Here is a 17,985-nt window from a genome sequence, read left to right on the forward strand (position 1 = left end):
ACACACACACACATACACACACACACACACACACACACACACACACACACACACACACACACAGTGCTCTCTGTTTCTTACCGTGCGTTGTCCTGAAACACCTTAAGATTCTGACAACAAACAAGGTACTCAAATAAACCACCTTTCTTCATAACTCTTTCTAGTCTGAGATATTGTGTATATTGTATTACTGGCAACAAAAAACAGACTAATGTACTTGTGGTATAGCCACATGAGGTAGAATTTTCCTCATGTCTTTCTGAATGGTCTACACAGAGGACTGCATGCAGAAGCCAATAAGAGAGTCAAACCATCTTTTATTCAAGGAAAAAGCAAAGAAACTTGCAAAAAAACTTGTTAAAATATTTTGTGAAATTTTATGCATTTTTCATAAAATACATTATTTATGACATTATTAATTTAAAATGACTTCATAAACACCTCAGCTTTTCAGTGCTATTTTCTATTAATATCCAGTTAGATATCTAACCCCCTCCAAAAAATCATAGCATCCCTCGGTAACTTTTAGAAGAATAGAGGAGCTTGAGTTTCTGCAACTCAGACATTAAGAGTTGATCTTAAAAAAAAAAAATCTGACTTCCAAGCACCTAAGTGACAGTGTGTAGCTAGTAAGAGCATAGTGTACCAAGAGTAGGAAAAATCCAACACCAAACCACCGCCACCAATAACAAAGGGCAAAAGCACTGTTGGCAATTGCCCCAAACAGAATAAATATGAACAAAAAGATTGTGGTAGATTTGACATGATATAAGAAGCTTGGGACATTTCGACTTTGAGTGTGGGCATTGTCCAGCTATTGCATTTTCATTAATCAAATTTCTAACACTATAGGTGTTTGATCAGTTTGAGCCACACCCTTCTCTCTAGGATGTCACTGTGCCTCCAGTTTCATTTGCGTGTCATCCCTTGTCTTTGAGTTGCCGTGGCTTCTCTCTAGGATGACTTCACAACATATGCCCCCAACCCATTGAGTGACAAGGGTGTAATTGCGATTATAATGGCAGAAGAGGAACAAGTCATGAAACTTCTGGGTAAGTCTACACATGATTGACTCCTTGCTTCTCAGGCCCCCATCTCCAGGTCTGATGGGGATTGACCTGGATGCCATAGCATCCCCTCCAAGTTTGATCTGAATGTGGTCACATTCTCCTTTACCAAGAATACCAAAGCCCACCAGCGGTTGCCTCTCCACCTTAATGTTCCTTTTTTTGGGGGGCGGGCACACGTTTCAGAAGGACAGTGAGTGCCACAAGGTTTTCTCTCTTGATTGCGGCATCACCCAACAATATATTTTTATTTGCCTCTTCTCTGTCCTGTTTAACCCTTCTACCAAGTCATAGCCATTCTAGTGCTCCATCCTAAAAATATTACCTCATCCTCAAGATGCTTTCTTCTTTCCTCTCAGTCTTCAGTTCTTCTTTCCTCCTTCACAGTACCTCTCTGTGAGCCTATCTGTAGTGCCCACTGTCTCTCTACTTACATTTTGTTGGTATTAGCTTCCTCTCTCACAGAGTGTATCATGTATGAGGAATTTAGCATGATTGATAGCCACAGATGCTTTTCCAGTGCTCGTCTCTGTCTTCAGAGTGCCCCCTGCAATGGCTCTGTGTGATGACATCTCATTGGCAAAGGCCATAGGCTCCCAAAGCCCCTAACAACCCACACAGAGCCCATTACTCCCTTCTATTCACTCCTCACTTCTATTCTCTTATGTTCTTTCCTTATTGTTTTCATCTCAGTGAGTGGCAGCATTCTCGTCACTTTGTTATCCTTTTTCATTTCCCCCAAATACATTTCTCCCGGTGGTCAAGTGGCGTTCAGAAACTCTTAAAATGTTTTCCACATCCTCTTATGCCATTTCCCAGTGTCCTTTTTTTTTTTATTTTAGACACACCCATGAATGATTCTAACTTCAGAAACAGTTTCTACACTATCTTCTTGGCTTCTCTTTCCCCACACCGATCTTTCGGGCATACTTCTGCCAGGGATGACTATGAACAGGAATGTGGGGACAGCTCAGAGTTCTATGAAAATGTCTCCTTCAGCAAGGCCAGAATGAGAGGAGGAGACAGGGAAGGGATAAAAGGGGAAGGAAGACCAAGGGTCCACACACCAGAAGTACAGAGGAGCTTACAAGAAAGGAGGTGATGCTAACCAATGCCAAGCCTTTCGGGAGAGGGAAAAGTACACTTAGTGAGGTCATTACAGATCGTTGTGTCCTTGGTTAAAGAGGTTTCATATCATTTGTGAGGATGGAGGTCAATCCTCCAATCTCCTTGACTTATTTTTAGATAATTTATTTATTATGTCATGTGCTTTGGTGTTTTGCCTACATGTATGTCTGTGTGAAGGTGTGTCGGATCTTGGAGTTACAGACAGGTATAAACTGCCATGCGGGTCCTGGGAATTCAACCTGAGCCTTCTGGAAGAGCAGTCAGGGCTCTTAACTGCTGAGCCATCTCTCCAGCCCTTCATGACTTCCTGAAGTCCTACTTTTGAAAAAACCCATATCTAGAGTACATTCTAAAACTGCATTTCATTTGAAGACTGAAATCCCGATTCACTACCCTTTAATTGACCTCTCTATTCTTCCAGTTCTTCTACCTTCTCAATGTCCCAGACAGTGGCTCTTGTATGTTTCTGAGCTACCCAGTGTCACTCATACCCACTGACTCTGCAGGCTACTGTCAAACCCTGCAGCCCAATACCCAATTCCTCTCCTGGTGCCATCCTCTCTCTCTTACTGCTTATTATACCACACTCAACTAGGCAGCCCCCAAAGCTAAAACCATAAGTATAGAGAGAAACAGTACTGACTGTAGGGAACTCAAAGTGTTTGTCACACATAATCTCCAGACTCTGGCAGGCTCTTAGCTTTGTCCAGCAAAGGACAAACTGTCTCCTCTGGGACCATTTTCTCTTTCTCATTCCTTTATAAGCAATCACTCTCATCCTCATGACCTTAGAGATCTGCCCTTGTCTCAGCAGCTGCTTCACGGTTTCCATAAAGGGAATGAGACAAGTGCATAGGACCTTTTGTTTCCCCTGCTTGAATCCCAAGAGAGATTTAACTCTCTGCAGGGTGGATACATGCGTATGTGCATGTGTACACAACCATCCTTATCTGTGGTAGTTCATTCTGATTATCAGCCTGACTGACTTAAGGAATATCAAGAAGTTTGCCTCATTGTGGTTTGGGGTGTCCATGAGATGATCCCAGGGGAGGTAGCATATGAGTCTGAGGAGACCAGGTAGGGAAGAGCCATCTTTAATGTGGGTGGGCAACATGGAATCCATGAAGGGTCCAGAAAGAATGAATTGGAAAGCCAAAATGGCCTCCCTTCTGAGAGTTTGTACAGACTCCTGCTGTTACCTTGGAAATAAAAACTCTGGGCTTCTTGACCTCAGAATGCCAGGACTTGGGCCTGTGGCCCTACTGGGTTAGGCTTTTAACAAGAGTTGTCAGGTGGTGATAGCACATATTTTTAACCTCAGCCCTTGGGAGGTAGAGGCAGGTGGATCTCTGAGTGTGAAGCCAGCCTGGTCTACAGAGCAAGTATCAGGAAAGCCAGGGCTACTAAGAGAAACCCTATCTCAAAAACTAAAATAAATAAATAAAATTAAAAACTAAAAGAATACTATTTATATAGCCAGTTTTCTTTGCTCTGAGTCTTTCAGGCTTGGGTTGAGATAAGACTGCCACCCCAGGGTATCAGGGTTTCAGAAAACCTGTTGTGGGGTTTATCACACACAGCCTTAATCATGTGACTCAATAAATCATAAATGAATCCCTTCTCACACATCAATGTGCACATCCCTGTTGTTCCCTCTCTGCAGAACCCTGACTAATACGCCATCTACACCGTCTCTGCCATCAACAGCTCCTTGAGTACCCACCATATGCTGCTCCCCGCGTTTCAGAATGCATTATCCCATTTAATCTTCCCGTGCCTCATATGCTTATCTCAGCAAAGGGCTCGTTCCTGGCATCTGCCTGTTTCCCTAGAGATCTCGTTCCTCTTTCGTCTACCGCATTCTCTCCACCTGCTCTGTCCTTCAGTGCGCCACTACGCTCAAGGCTCTCATCTAGAAATCCCCAAACCTCTCCTCAAGAGCCGGCCTGCTGGAGCCAGCCCTCAAGATCATCATTTCCCTTAACACCCAGACACTGAAACAGTAACCTTTGATTATTATCACCAATCTCACTTTCTCCTTGAGCCACTGAAAATCAGAGTCTGTCTAAATAACACCACAGGAAGTGAAAGCAAGTGTCCCTTTTCTTGCTGGAACTATTTGAGGACCCACTCTTACTACAGTAGTGCCTTATATTCATTGTCTCATGGTGTACTTCTCTGTTTTTCCTTCCCAATAGTGTTTGTGCTATTTACACATTTAACCCCAACGTGAAGCTGAAAGCTACGTCAGCATGAATGATATCTCCTTGGCATTTCTAGGTTCGAGCACGTAGTAGGAATTTTGGTATTTATTTCATTAGTGATTGGATAAACAAACAAACAAACCTCTTAAGGTAGAGATTCTCACCTCTATTTACTCATGGAGAAAAATGAGGTTCAATTGGCTTCACACCTTTGCTTAGGCCACTTGCCTAGTGAGCAGGGATAGACCCAGACCTCCAACCTAGATCCCATTGCCAAAGCTAGCTCTTTTCACCTTTCTTTCTTTATACTCATGAAACATTCTCCTACATTTACTTACCTAACCCAGACTCATAGACAGAAAACTTTTGTATTTTCCTCTGAAAGCCCTGCCTTCAGCTAAACTCCCATCTGTCCGTTTCTCATTCAGACTCAAGGGGGCACCATCTCATCACCCGCTCACATAGCTAATGCTTCCTTTCCCCTTTCTTTCCTACCCCAAGTAACTATAATCTACCACTGTCCCCTTGCCATTATCTCCTAAGAACTGCATCCGTGGTATTGTCACAGTTCAGTCTGGTGCAGTCTCACCTGGACTACTGTGCACTTAATATGGGTGGTTCGTCTGCACATAGCAGGAGTAGAATGATGTCACTTCCTTTTTTCATGCTTGAGGTGGCCTGATATCCCAGCTTATGAGATACTCAAGTCAAAGCTCCTGATATGATATAAAGACTTCTATGGGTTTCATTCTGCTTCTGTCCCACATCTTCTCTGCAGTCATTTCCTAGCACGTGCTCCCTGACCTCGGCCTGCTAAGCTGCCTGTAGTTCACTGCACTTCACGCCTGCCTTCTCTGTATCCTGGAAAAGAACACTTATCTTCTCGGCAGCCCTCTCCATGAAGTCCAACACACTCTCTTCAATGAAGTCTTTTCTGATTCTTAAAGTTCTTCCTGCAAGCCCATACTGTGCATTCCTGCTTCCTGTGATGCCACATGGTGGACTCTTTGTTACCTACCCTGCCTGTCTGCTTACACTTGTTATTATAAATTATTTTAAAGAAGGACCAGAGGGTGTGTGTGTGTGTAACACCTAGACTAATGAATAGCAGGGATGGATCATACAATAGTAGCTTTGTTTTGGGAATTTGCATTTGTTATTATTACTGTGTACATGTGTGTGGTATATACATTCGTGTGTTCATAGATGGATGGTTATACTCGCCAGGCTGCCTTTGGGTATCCTCCTCTATCTCTGTCCACTTTATTCTTCGAGACAGGCTTTCTCATTGAATCTGAAGTCTGTCTTGTTGTTTTGGCCAGACTAGCTGACCAGCAGGCTCCCAGGAGCCACCTGTCTCTGACACACCCAGAGCTGAGTTACAGACAGATGCCATCAAGCCTGGTCTTTTACATGGGCATTGAGATCTGAAATCAGGTTTCCACGCTTGCACGGGAAGCACTTTACCTCCAGAGCTATCCCCCAGCCTCATGAGCTTTGTTGGCTGGATGAATAATAATATTTAAAATTTTCCCTATGATTTTACGATGGTACCATGTTCATGAAGAACACAAACAATAACAAAACTGGCCTGGCTAAAGATGAACTGGTATTCACAGAACACAAAGCATGCAGAGGTAATGCCTGCCTGCCAAGGCAAAGTGATCTGAAGGGAAAGCATGTTGGAAATATGCATTTTTCAGCATTACTCCAATATTTTTAGAACACATTACCCTGACTCCTTTCATATGTTGGCTTGGAGACGAGAAGTTGCCAGGCCATGTGTGACAGTTGCTGTCTCCATGTGCTATAAAAAGAACGGGAGCCGGCATACTCAAAGCACAGAAACGTAAATGCAGAGCTGTGGAAAAGTGCCATGCCCCCAGCAAGGCTTCTATGGCTTTAGCACTTAGGTGCTGGGTGCACAGGCAGGGCCTGGCTGCCATGACCTCTCCACGTGGTGTATCAAAGGAGTGGGGACTGAGCTCCGACCTTAAAGTTTGAAAATAAGCATTCTTTTGCTTAGGTCCGACCATTAAACTAACAAGCTCTGAGCGCAGTGAGAGAAATTTCAAAAAGTATGGTTGAGGGAGGCAGACTAGGATACCTGGAATCAGTCTGCGGCTCCACCTAGACTCCCAAGAGATGTGCTTCGACATCTCACTGAGAGCTTCAGTTTGGGGCACTTCTCAACTGCTCCACTCCAAGTCTACAATTAGATGATCCAGTTCTAGGGTCACTGGTTATCTGAAGGCAATGTACGGAGGGGAAAGCACAATGTTTTCTTATAAGTACAGACAGCAGAGTGTTCTCTGTATCTCCTCCATCCCCAGAGCCTGTAATCCTGCTGAGATTCTATCAGTGCATGGTTGACAACTCCCCCACCCTCATCCTTCCTGGTGGTCTGAATGAGAATGGCCCTCACTGCCTCCGGTATCTGAATGTTTATTTTCCATCTGCCCACCACCGCCCGTGGTAGTGTTGTTTGGGAAGGATTAGGAGGTACGGTCTTGTTGGAAGGCTGTGTGAACTGGGGCGGGTGGGCCTGGAGCTTTCCAAAGTCCATGCCCTTCCCAGTTATCTCTTTGCCTCTTACTACCTCCTGTTTGTGGATCAGATGTGAGCTCTCAGCTACTGCTCCGGCACCATGCCTGTGGGCCACCGTGCTCCCTACCATGGTGGTCATAGATTCGCCATCTGAAACTGCAAGGCCAATCAAATGTTTCTTTTACAAGTGATCTTGGTCAAGGTGTCTTATCACAGTAATAAAAGGACACCCAAGGCACTCCTTAATCTAGCTGCTAAATCCAGCAAAGCTGAGACCAGTGGTTGCTCGATGGGGCCCCAGTGAGCACTGTGGCAAGCACTGAAGCAAGAGGACAAGCTACCGACTGGGGACAGAGCCCAGGCTGAGCAAGCCACTGCTAGGGGTGGACGGCCAGAGTCACCCAGCAGGCTCTGCTCTGCAGGAAGGACTTTAGGGAATACTGAGGATGGAAACGGAAGATCGGGATGAAGGTGGTGTAGGCATGTTTTGCCACTTCTATGTTTTATTCAAGTGTATAGAGTGTGGGCTCCCAGAAAACTGGAGCCAACCAGGCAATTCAATGGCTTGTTCTGTAGAATGACAGTCTTAAAAAACCAGAGATTTATTGACTTTCCAAGCAGGGACAACCTCCTGGCTGTGTCCAAGTGACTAGTCATTCCCAGCCTCCCTAGCAGAGAATTCTTTTTCACTTAGCAGGAATTATTTCCGGTCATGAATGATAGGCAGTTCGATCTGGCTGTATGTCTCATGCCCTCTCCAGCCGTGTGCTGGTTGAGTCGGCTGGTGCTTTCACAACCTGACAAGGGTCCTTCAGCTCCAGGTTCTGTGTGGCAAGTTTTCTATCTGGACTCTTGGTCCTTTCAATTGTGCCACTGTTGGCATTCTTCAGGTTAAAGCCACTTCCCCTTGCCCATTGAAGATCTGAGTATTGGATTTGGGAGCCAAAGGCAGGCCAGAGTCACTACTCTGAAGGTTGTCATCTCAGAGTTTCATGGTCAGTGATGCCCCAGGGAGTAACATCAGCACTGTAGCCTGGCTCTGTTCTTACTGCTACACTTTCATGCTTAGCATCATGAGGTCTTGTGGGCTCGTCCTTTTTCCTGTCACTTACTAGGTGAGGTTTCAATGACTTTGAAACTTGACTGTTCCCTCAACTGTCTAGACATTCTGTCTCATCACGTGTTATACAAACACTGAAGATGACTCTCATTCTTTCTTACCCTGCATCTTTCCCCACCCTCCTCACAGGACATTATTCTATCCTGAATTCATCCAAACTCCTCATTCTTCAAAGTCTCCCCCAATACCCCAGTTCCACAGAACTTCCAGCATGTCCACAGTGAAAACTGCCTGACAGTTCGGGACTAGACCATACGCTACATTTTATGTACTCTACCTGGCTTGTGTCTGACTGTCTGTCTTTCCTCCCCAGCTGAACACATGTTCCTATGCCAGGGGAAGGAAGGTCACAGAATTACTGCTCTTTTAGAGCCTGTACTGATGTTGGCATGTGAGAGATGCTTAATAAAGATTTGTTGAATTGGATGGCATACAGCAACTTGGATGATAAAGGACAGTTTCTCCAGGGAGGCATGCACACCAAACCCTAGTGACTCATTTGGTTTCCCTATTGACAGGGCTGCACAAACCACCCTTTTCTTGCCACAGAGAAGTGCACTGACTTTTTTTGAACCAATTCAAACTAGACCATGCAACCCAATCCACTCCGGTCACCCCTAAAGTACATTTACATTGCTTGATATCTTAATCTAAATTCTCTACAACTTAGGAATACATTCACTGAAATTGATTCCTTTTTGAAAACAGTGATTTGCCTGTTTAGGTTTGTAATTTTTTGTTTGTTTGTTTGTTTCAGTTTTTGCTTTTGAGAGAGGGTCTCTCTACATAGCTCTGGCTGTTCTGAAATTTACTATGTAGTTCAGGCTAGCCTTGAACTTACAGAGATCTACCTGATTCTGCCTCCCTTCCTGAGTGCTGGGATTGAAAGTATGCACCACCATGCCTGTCCTTGTAATTAATTTTCATCAAACAAAATTGGATATTTTTTAAACAAAGCAGCCATCATCTTTCCTTTCAGTATTAAACTCACTGAGTAAACTGCATCTGTTGCAGCCTCGATTCCTTCCACCACCCCTACTATTTCACCATCATGATCCTTTTAAGATTCTGACTTTTATGCAAACAACTACCAAAGACACAGATCCATGCCTCCCAATTTTACCTTTTCCCTGAGAGTCAAGGCCACATCTACTATGAGAATATTCCTTTTCAAACAAAATGCAGCAAAAGAAGTCCACAACCCAGTTTTCCGAAACCCTATTTGCATTTTCCATAGAAACTGCATTATAAATAGTAATTCAGTTTGTTCTCTGGCTGCAGCACCAAGTTTGGTTAATCCATCTGCAGTGGAAAGCAGCAGAAAGTGATATGCTAACAGTAAGAGTGATCAAGTGAAACACCAAAGGATGAAAGTTAAAAAAAAAATTTCCATTGTCCTTTATGTTTGAAATTGAGCCCTTTAGTTTAGAGACTGAGACGGAGGCTGTGATGGTCCTCACCTTGAAGAGTCCTTTCATGCTGTCATCTGGCTCTAAACACTGCAGGCCTAAGGCCTAGCTTCCCAACTCACTGCCAGCCCTTCTGTTTGCATCATCTTACCTCCTCTTCCCTCTTTCTCCTTCTCTCTTCCCTCTGGCCCCGTTCTCAACCGTATGTTATCCTTAATCTGAATTATGATAACAGATTCCTAGACGACTTTCCTGGGCCCAGTCTCTACTCAGATCTGCAGCTTTCATGGGGTCTTCTGATTAATCCTTATCAAGCTCATCTTTCGTGGCATCACTGCTCTGATACCTAACACACCATCGACCCCATCAAGGCAGAAAAATGGGGCTGAAGTTGCTACTAAGCCACAGAATACTTGCCAGCATGCATTCAGGTCCTAGGCTTGAGTCCTAGCAATCCAACAAAGATAAATCCAAAAGGCCCCCACTTAGTCAAAGTAATGTGGAGATGTGAAATCTTAGCGTAGGGAACAGCCTCGGGTCAGACAGGGGCAACCAAGCATCCCGCAGGGGCTCCCATTTACAGTAATCCAAGCTCGAGGAAATTACTTGTAGGAATGCTGGTCAGAGGAGAGTGAGGACAGTCATCTTGAATCCCCTCACCTGCTGGTTTGCTCAAAACAATCAAGTAATGCTCCCATTTGACTAAGCATGGTCATATTAGGGAGGAGCTGGGATGATGGGGATCTTGGCCAATAGTCAAAGGACAGGAGGTGCTGGCTTCTGTTTTATCCCTCTCAGAAAAATGAGGGGTCCCATTCATGAGTGGAGTAGAAAAGTAAGGACTAGGCAAGAAGCTTCTCTGAGACTCTGACAAATCTTGAATGCAGGGGACAGAAATGCCCTCTTGACGCTGTTGTGAGGTCTGAGCACCTTGGAAAGCATCCATGGCGCTGCCGGGCAGATCCAGCCACACAGGTGGCTCTGCATCCACAGAATCAAGAGAGACACACACCAGAGCTTTGGAGCAGCTTCCACACCCTGACAAAACTCCAGCAAATGTTTTCCCTTGGAAGAATGCCTGCTTCCTCAACTGCAGGCTGGCATTCAAATAGGATCTTGTTTCATATTCTACCCTTCATCCTCCTGTCTCACTGAGAGGAAACATGAAGAGAAAGAGAAATTGCTGGTTTACAACTCGATCCAAGAAATATTCAGGAAGGAAGATGATCGAAAAATCCAAATCAAAACCTTCTCTGATAAATTAAAAGGAAAAAGAAAGGCTCCACGAACAAACAAACAAAAAAAAAAATCACCAAACCAGTGAGGCTAAGGGCTGCCTGTTGTCATGGCAACTCATGCATCCTAATCCAGTCCTCTGGGAGAGCAGAGATTACAATAGCAAGGAAGAGCCACACCCCTGTATCCTGAATCGACCCAATGCCAGCCCTAGCCACTAACATGGGCTTCCCCTCTCTGAGTCCTTGAAAAGGGGAAGAAGGGTGGTGAAGATTTTTGTTCATTTGTTTCTGTTTTCGGTGTGGTACTCACAGAAATCTATTTCAGTACCCATCATTATTGGACACTCTAATATTAGAGGATTATGCATTTTTGAAGCATTTCTACACATGTTACCTTCTAAATTTCAAACGGTGGAAGTGACATGATGGTGTTAGGCACATTTGGTAGAAGATGGTACCAGAGGGATGTCACAGAGAGACCAGTTAAACCTTTGGATTTTGAAGGGGGAATGTAACGTAAATCAAGCACCTGACTGTATAGAGTCGTCCCTGACAAAGCTTTAGCTGCTGTCCCAGTGTGGCCACCAGCATCATTTCGGTGGAAAGTGCATTGCTCCCATCCTGGCTGTTTAGGAAACAACAGCACCACACAATGCCTGAAATTTAGGAGCTATTCAGTAAAGGATGTAGCTTCCCTATCTAGCTCTGTTCCATATTTGCAGAGGATATGGAACCAACCCCGCCCCTCCCTTTCTAGCTCCCAGGCATTTGGAAACTATAGGAGATTGCTAGAAACCAAGAGCAATAATTGCAACACGCATTTCGGAGTCTCTCACTAGCAGAGTTGGTCCACCTACTGTGCCGAGAGGTGACCTCATTAGGGAAGAGGAACCATCAGTGGAAAACTCCAAGCCTCTGAACCCTCTGGCAGTTGAGCCGGTGCCTGGGGAAGGCGTCCACAGCTGCTGCTGACAATGGGCTTCTGTCCCCCACTCCATAAAGGCCTTTGCTCCTCCCGATGAGCTGCCGGGTTTTGTTTTGTTTTATCTTCCAGCAAGATGGCTGCTGATTGCAATGAGCTCAGAATAGCAGAGAGTAATTAAAATTTCATTTAAAAAAAATCCATTGCACAGTTTAACATTTATCTACACGAGGAACACTGCTGGGGTAAATAAGGTGGCATCATCTTCATTTAGCAATGCAAGGGAAAGAGCTCAGACGGACTGGCGCTGACGGAAGAGACACAGAAGACACAAGGAGCTGGGGGAGAGATGCCGAGGCTCCGAGTTGCAGGCCTTTGCCTGGACGTTACAGAAACAAGCATTTTACACCCGCTGGAGCATCTGGCAGCACGCTAATGGCTCAACCAGGGGGCTCATTAGTGCATACAGTACTGAGTAGGATACCGAATCTCATGCATTCAAACCCCACGGGTGCCTGAGCTGGGCTTAAGTGTCTTGTGATCAACTATGATGAGTTGACATTTTTAATAAACATTGTGTGTGTGTTCATGTGTGCACGGGTGCACATATATGTGCAGGTGAGAGCGCATCTGTGTGCACATGCATGTGGGGGCCAAAGGACAACCCTGACACAGAGTCTCTTCCAGGCTCGGAATTCACCAAGTACAGTTTCTGCACCATTTCTTACACAGTATGAACTTGCTCGGTCTGGCTGTGATGGTGTGTGCCAATAGTCTCAGGACTTAGAGATGCAAGTGGGAGACTAGGCGTTCAAGGTTACATTCTCAGCTACATAATAGGACCAAGCTTCTCTTGATCTCCACAAGACCCATATAAAAAACAAAAACAAAACAGTGGGAATCTTTCTGAATTGATTGTGTCGGTTTAAGGCAACCTTTGAGACCCCAACTGACATGTTAAGGCAGTGGCAAAGATCTTGGCTGCTCTTCCTTCCCCACCCCCCACGTTCTCACTCAACATTTTCCAGATCAGATCTACCTGTGCCCAGCCACTATTGCCATCAACTCCCCTGTGCAACTGTCCCCATATTATTAACAACTGGAAACCATGCCTACTGCAAAATGGGACTCTATTTCTTACAAAGAAGTTCACATTCAAAGACTACTCTTTTGAAATACATGCATTTTATCTACAGCAAAGAAGGAACTATTGAAAGCACAGCACTCTGAAAAAGTTAACTTTTATTAGGAGAGCTGTATGTTCAGTCATGAGCTAGTCTGCAGGTCCAGACATCACTTTATATCACTTTTGAAGGCTGTCTAGGTGGCAATAGGAATCCAATGATGAATATAATAAAACAGGTTCATTTAGCAATCAAATGATGTTATTATCATTACTGTATTACCCATTTGATTCTAAAATTTATGTTCACGTTCAAAACCAACAACCCATTCTGTTCACTGTGCTCCAAAGCAGCCTATATATTTTCTGTTTAAAGTAACTTGTCATACTCTAACTTCAGAAATAAATACCAAATCAATTTATTTTCTCTTTCTTCCCCAACACTGAAAGCAAATGTCAAGTGTTATAAAGCTCCCCAATGATGTCAATAATGTTATTAAAAATTGAGATCTAACAATTCTTCTCATATTCTTTATAGAGAGAGACATGGAAGTAGGCAGAACTATAAAACTAATAACTATTTTTTATGGCAAATAGTTCCATTCACATGGGGCAGGGCAAATCAAAGCTCTTATGGAGTCATTAAGCTCGACTATGAGTGATTTCGATGAAAACTAACTCACAGATGTTAGTGGAGATGCCTGTATCTGGATGACTCCAGAAGCCAGTGCCAGGACAAGTCACCCCCAGTGTCACAGGCCTTTCCGTTCGTGTTCATATATGCTTGAATCAGCAGATACTCATACACCAAGCTTGTTTCCAATGGCTAGGGAGAGGGCAGTGGCAAGGATAGTATTCTGTGTTCAGAACACATCAACAAAGACACTATTTCTACTCAGCTAACCCACATGAGAAACACTGACAGAGACAGCTCTTTACATGGACCTGGAAAATATTGAAAGGTAACATTTCCCTGTTGTGTAGCACTGAACCAGACAATGGCCAAGGAGATCACAGAAAAGACAAAGAGGGGACTGGGGAGCTGGCTGTGTCAGCCCATAAAGGGCTTGCTGTGCAGACATGGGGACCTGAGGTTTGATGCCCAGAATTCATGTAAAAAAGCTGGGTGTGGTAGTATGTGTGTGAAGTCCCAGCCCTTGGGAGGGAAGTAGAGATAAGCCTGGCAAACACGGTGAGTTGCAGGCCAGGGAGAGAATCTGTTAAAAATAAGATGGATGGGATGAATGGTATATTAGAAAAGACATCTACATGCCTTTACATGCATGTGCACAGATGCTCACCTGCATGCATGTGTGTGTGTGCAGACACACACAGAGACACTCACGATGGAGGAAGCATCCAATAAGGTTCAGTTTTAATGTTCACATTTCTCACGCTCACCAATGTGGACACTGTATGTATTAATATGTTAAAAAATGTTTTCAAGTTTCTGAGACAAAAATTGGGTTGAGGGTTCTGATTTTTCTTGCACTTGTTATAAAAATAAAGAACTATTTGCAATTTAATGTTTGGGCATCAGAACGGTTAGTGTTAGTCATGAACTCCCACTTTTGCCACACTTTCGTCCTTTGTAGTTTCGGTATTTAAGGCAATATTATTGGATCCAGCCCAGGTTCCTAGACGAAGAATAATCATAGCATTTCCTAACAAAGGTCTGTTTTGTGGATTCTTTGTTCACATTTGTTTACATTTGCAGATAAGCCAGCTGCTGTTTACTCCCGGGGCTAGCGAAATTGGAAGAGCCAATGAATGGTGTCACTGTGTTAGGCAGCAGAGTCCTGCAGCCTGAACTGGAGTATTCATATTCTTTAAATTAAACTAAGAGGAGGTGTCTGTCTCTCTGAGGTCAGAAGCTAGACAGTGCATCCCGACAAGGTCAATGCAATGTTATGAACCAATTAAGATGACTGATGTAATAAGTTCTCGATCACACAGATAGGCTGGGGGACCCTCCACTACAAAGAAAATTGCCAAGGACTCAGGGATCCTGCAGTGTCCATGTTGATAAATGTGTCAGCACGTGCTATGGGCACTTTACATCGGTGATGTGTGATCCGTCTTCACACTTGTTACTCTGTGACATGGGTGTTCCCGTTTATGTAGGAGAGACACAGATGTAACTGCCTCAGACATTTGTTAAGGACATATCCTGCTGACCTGGAAAATACAAATGCTGAAGTGATCATGACAATTAAAATTCAACACAACGATGCCTTGGGTAATAAGTGGGGTCAGCTCTTCTCTGTCTTATGTCGTCGAATTACTGTGAATTAAAGGCTTTTAAGCAGAAACGAACGTGCAAGTGCTTATTCCATTTTCTGAAATATGTAAGTCTTTTTCTAATTACAATAAAATTTCTCTTATTCTGCATATTCTCAGAATGGCTTATTCTGACTAATAAAACAGTCTAGTTAGTAGAGCATTCTGGGAAATCTTCGAGAAAAGGGAGAAAATTGCAGGTCATTTGGCTTCCACGCATGTGTCTTGGCATGGGTGTCCACACAGACATCATGCATGCGTGCAAACACACAATATACTACTTCCTATAAATTAAGTGCAATCAAACTTTTTGGTGGTCTCAGAAATGTATAGGGAGACTGCTAGTGGCACAGGGTTCACAAAGGCGGTACACACAAACACTAGGCGTAAAATCACAAGGGGAGAAGTTGGCACGGCTTCAAAGACTCCTAGCTGATAGGACCTTACGTCTGAAGCTCAATGTGACATTTCAGAGATCTTCTGCCCAGGTCTTCATTTTTAGATGCTGTACCAGAGATTGGATGACTGGAAGTCTAAATGACTCAAAGTAATCTAGGATCAGTGGGAGCCACATAGTGACCAACATGTTTGTTACTAGTTTTGCTGTTAAATTCACTTGTGAAAAGTTGTGCTGACCCCACTTATCATGATCAGCACAATCTGAACAAGAAAATGTGTTACTTCCGGCCTTCTAAATTTGCTGATTACCAAGCAAACATGCGTCTCTCTATTTCTTTTTATCCCTGAGTTTCTCTCTCTCTCTCTCTCTCTCTCTCTCTCTCTCTCTCTCTCTCTCTCTCTCTCTGTCATAAACCAATACACATGACATGTTGGTGCAATCCAAACCCATCCAGGGAGGACCTTTTCTGGGCAGCTGCTGTTGTGTATCTTTATGCAGTTTCTATCAGGACTAAGAAGCATTGGGCAGCGGTGGGGGTGGGTGGCTGCATTTAATTCCAGCATCGCAATTTAACTTGCCAGTTTTAACCAGGGAATGATTAATCAATTATTTACTTAGCTGGCACCATTTTTCCTGTCACATAAATCATATTTAATTTCAATCTATTATAATCCATTATCAGTGTCAAGTCCAAACCCTAGATGTACTATTTGCCTATAAGATGGTTTCACGCACGAAACATCGGAGCACTAAATATCCCATGAACATCTGCAGATGACGGATGCCCTCTGTTAAAATGTGGTTCCCAGGTACACTTTAGAGATTTCTATATTTTGCAACTTGAACATATCCGGCATCATTTACAACCTGGTACAAAACCACCGGAACAATCTAGATCAATAGTCTACTTAATCGGAAAGGTCATCATTCATATAAAATGAGACTTAAATAAAATATATATTTATTTTAATGTGCCTATAATAAATATATAATACAAATGTATAAAAAGTAATATATCTATAATACTTATATATCTGTATCAACCAGGACTTATAATCTCTTCTTCTTTACATCAAAAGTCCCAAAGCCTAAAACTGAGATATAAAAGCCAAGCGCAATATGTGGGAGCCAACTCAAGTTTTAGTTTGGGGAAAAATAAGTAACACGTTTTGGAAAGAAATAACACAGAATGTTATTATACACTACATGAAAGTTACGTTGATTTTTTCTATGAACATGGCACCACAGTAATGTAGGAAAACACTTATATCAGTGGCAACATCCTTTAAATTTTGTTATTATTAAGCAGTGTTTGTGTTATCACTGTCTGTGTGTGTATGTGTATGTGTGTACGCGTGCACACACACATGCAGGATGTGTGTGGAAGCCAAAAAACAATTTAGTGAAGCTTGTTCTCTCTTTCCACCTTTACAGGGGTTCTAGGGACCAAAGTCAGGGGGTCAGGCTTGCCCAGCAAGCAATGTCTCAATGGCCAATATCCTTATTTTTAACAGAGGAGATATTGAAATGGTTGGGGGCTAAGAAACATAAATCTTCAGCTCTTAAAAATAATTCAGCAGAAAGCAGACAGCAAAACAGTAACAACGATGTTTTGATTGGTGACTACATATTGATTCAACCATTTTTCCAAATTTTAATTTGTTGAAAAATTCATGATAAGAGCTGGAAATAACCACTTTTTTCACTTCAGGAGAAAAAAATTCTCCCAAAATTGCACAGTCCTTTACTATTCTATTCTTCTTCAGAAAGCTACTGTCTGGGGCAGGTGGGGTGACAGTACCAGGCCACAAAGAAAACAGCTGTTGCCTGGAGTGAGCCTCTAAACAGAGGAAATGATCCAGTACCAGAAGACTGAATTTTTGTTTCTTTTAAAAAAAGGCAGGGCAGCCCTCCATGCAGCTATTTTCTGTCTCAAGGAACCCATGGCTTGTACCAGGTTGGCTCAAGAAGCATGCAGCTATGGATACTCTGGCCTTCAAACCCAGGCACAAATATCAAGGATAAAAGGGAGTCACCATGCACAGAGATTCAAATGTCCCACTTTTCGAAAGGGTGGCTAGGGGTTATGTGTGCAGAGAGCATAGTGTTTTAACACCTATCATGTGCCATGTATATCTGCAGTCCCAGCACTTGGGTGGTAGACAGAGGCAGAGGTGAGTTTAAGGCCAGCCTGGGATGCATAGTAACTCTGAGACCAGTATGGCCTACGTAGCAAAACCTTGTCTCAGAGAACCAAGTGCTCATAATTCAGTCCTCACCTAGTATACACAGGGCCCTGGATGGGGCTGAGCATCAGAAAAAAAAAATGAACTCACTATTTTTCATGCATCTTCTGAGGCCACCCTGGTCACTCTAGGGGTCTATGCGGAGTATACACCCAAATATGTTCTTCTAATGACAACCAGCAATGCTCAGCAGTCCCCTACTTCTAGCTTAGACCCATCTCAGCTTGGCCTTTCTGCGGCTTGGGTTTCTAATGTGAAGTTTAGGAATAAAATACCCACCTCATGGGTTTCCAGTGAGAAG

At 43.5% G+C, this 17,985-nt stretch overlaps 1 protein-coding gene across 14 annotated transcripts in view; it reads right to left on the minus strand.

Annotated features, from left to right (window-relative positions):
• Ncam1 (neural cell adhesion molecule 1) overlaps positions 1–17,985 on the minus strand; it is a 299,405-nt gene that overhangs the window by 106,763 nt on the left and 174,657 nt on the right. The window lies entirely within an intron of this gene.

Source organism: Microtus ochrogaster, chromosome 5 (assembly GCF_000317375.1).
Source record: "Microtus ochrogaster isolate Prairie Vole_2 chromosome 5, MicOch1.0, whole genome shotgun sequence".
Lineage (NCBI taxonomy): Eukaryota > Metazoa > Chordata > Mammalia > Rodentia > Cricetidae > Microtus > Microtus ochrogaster.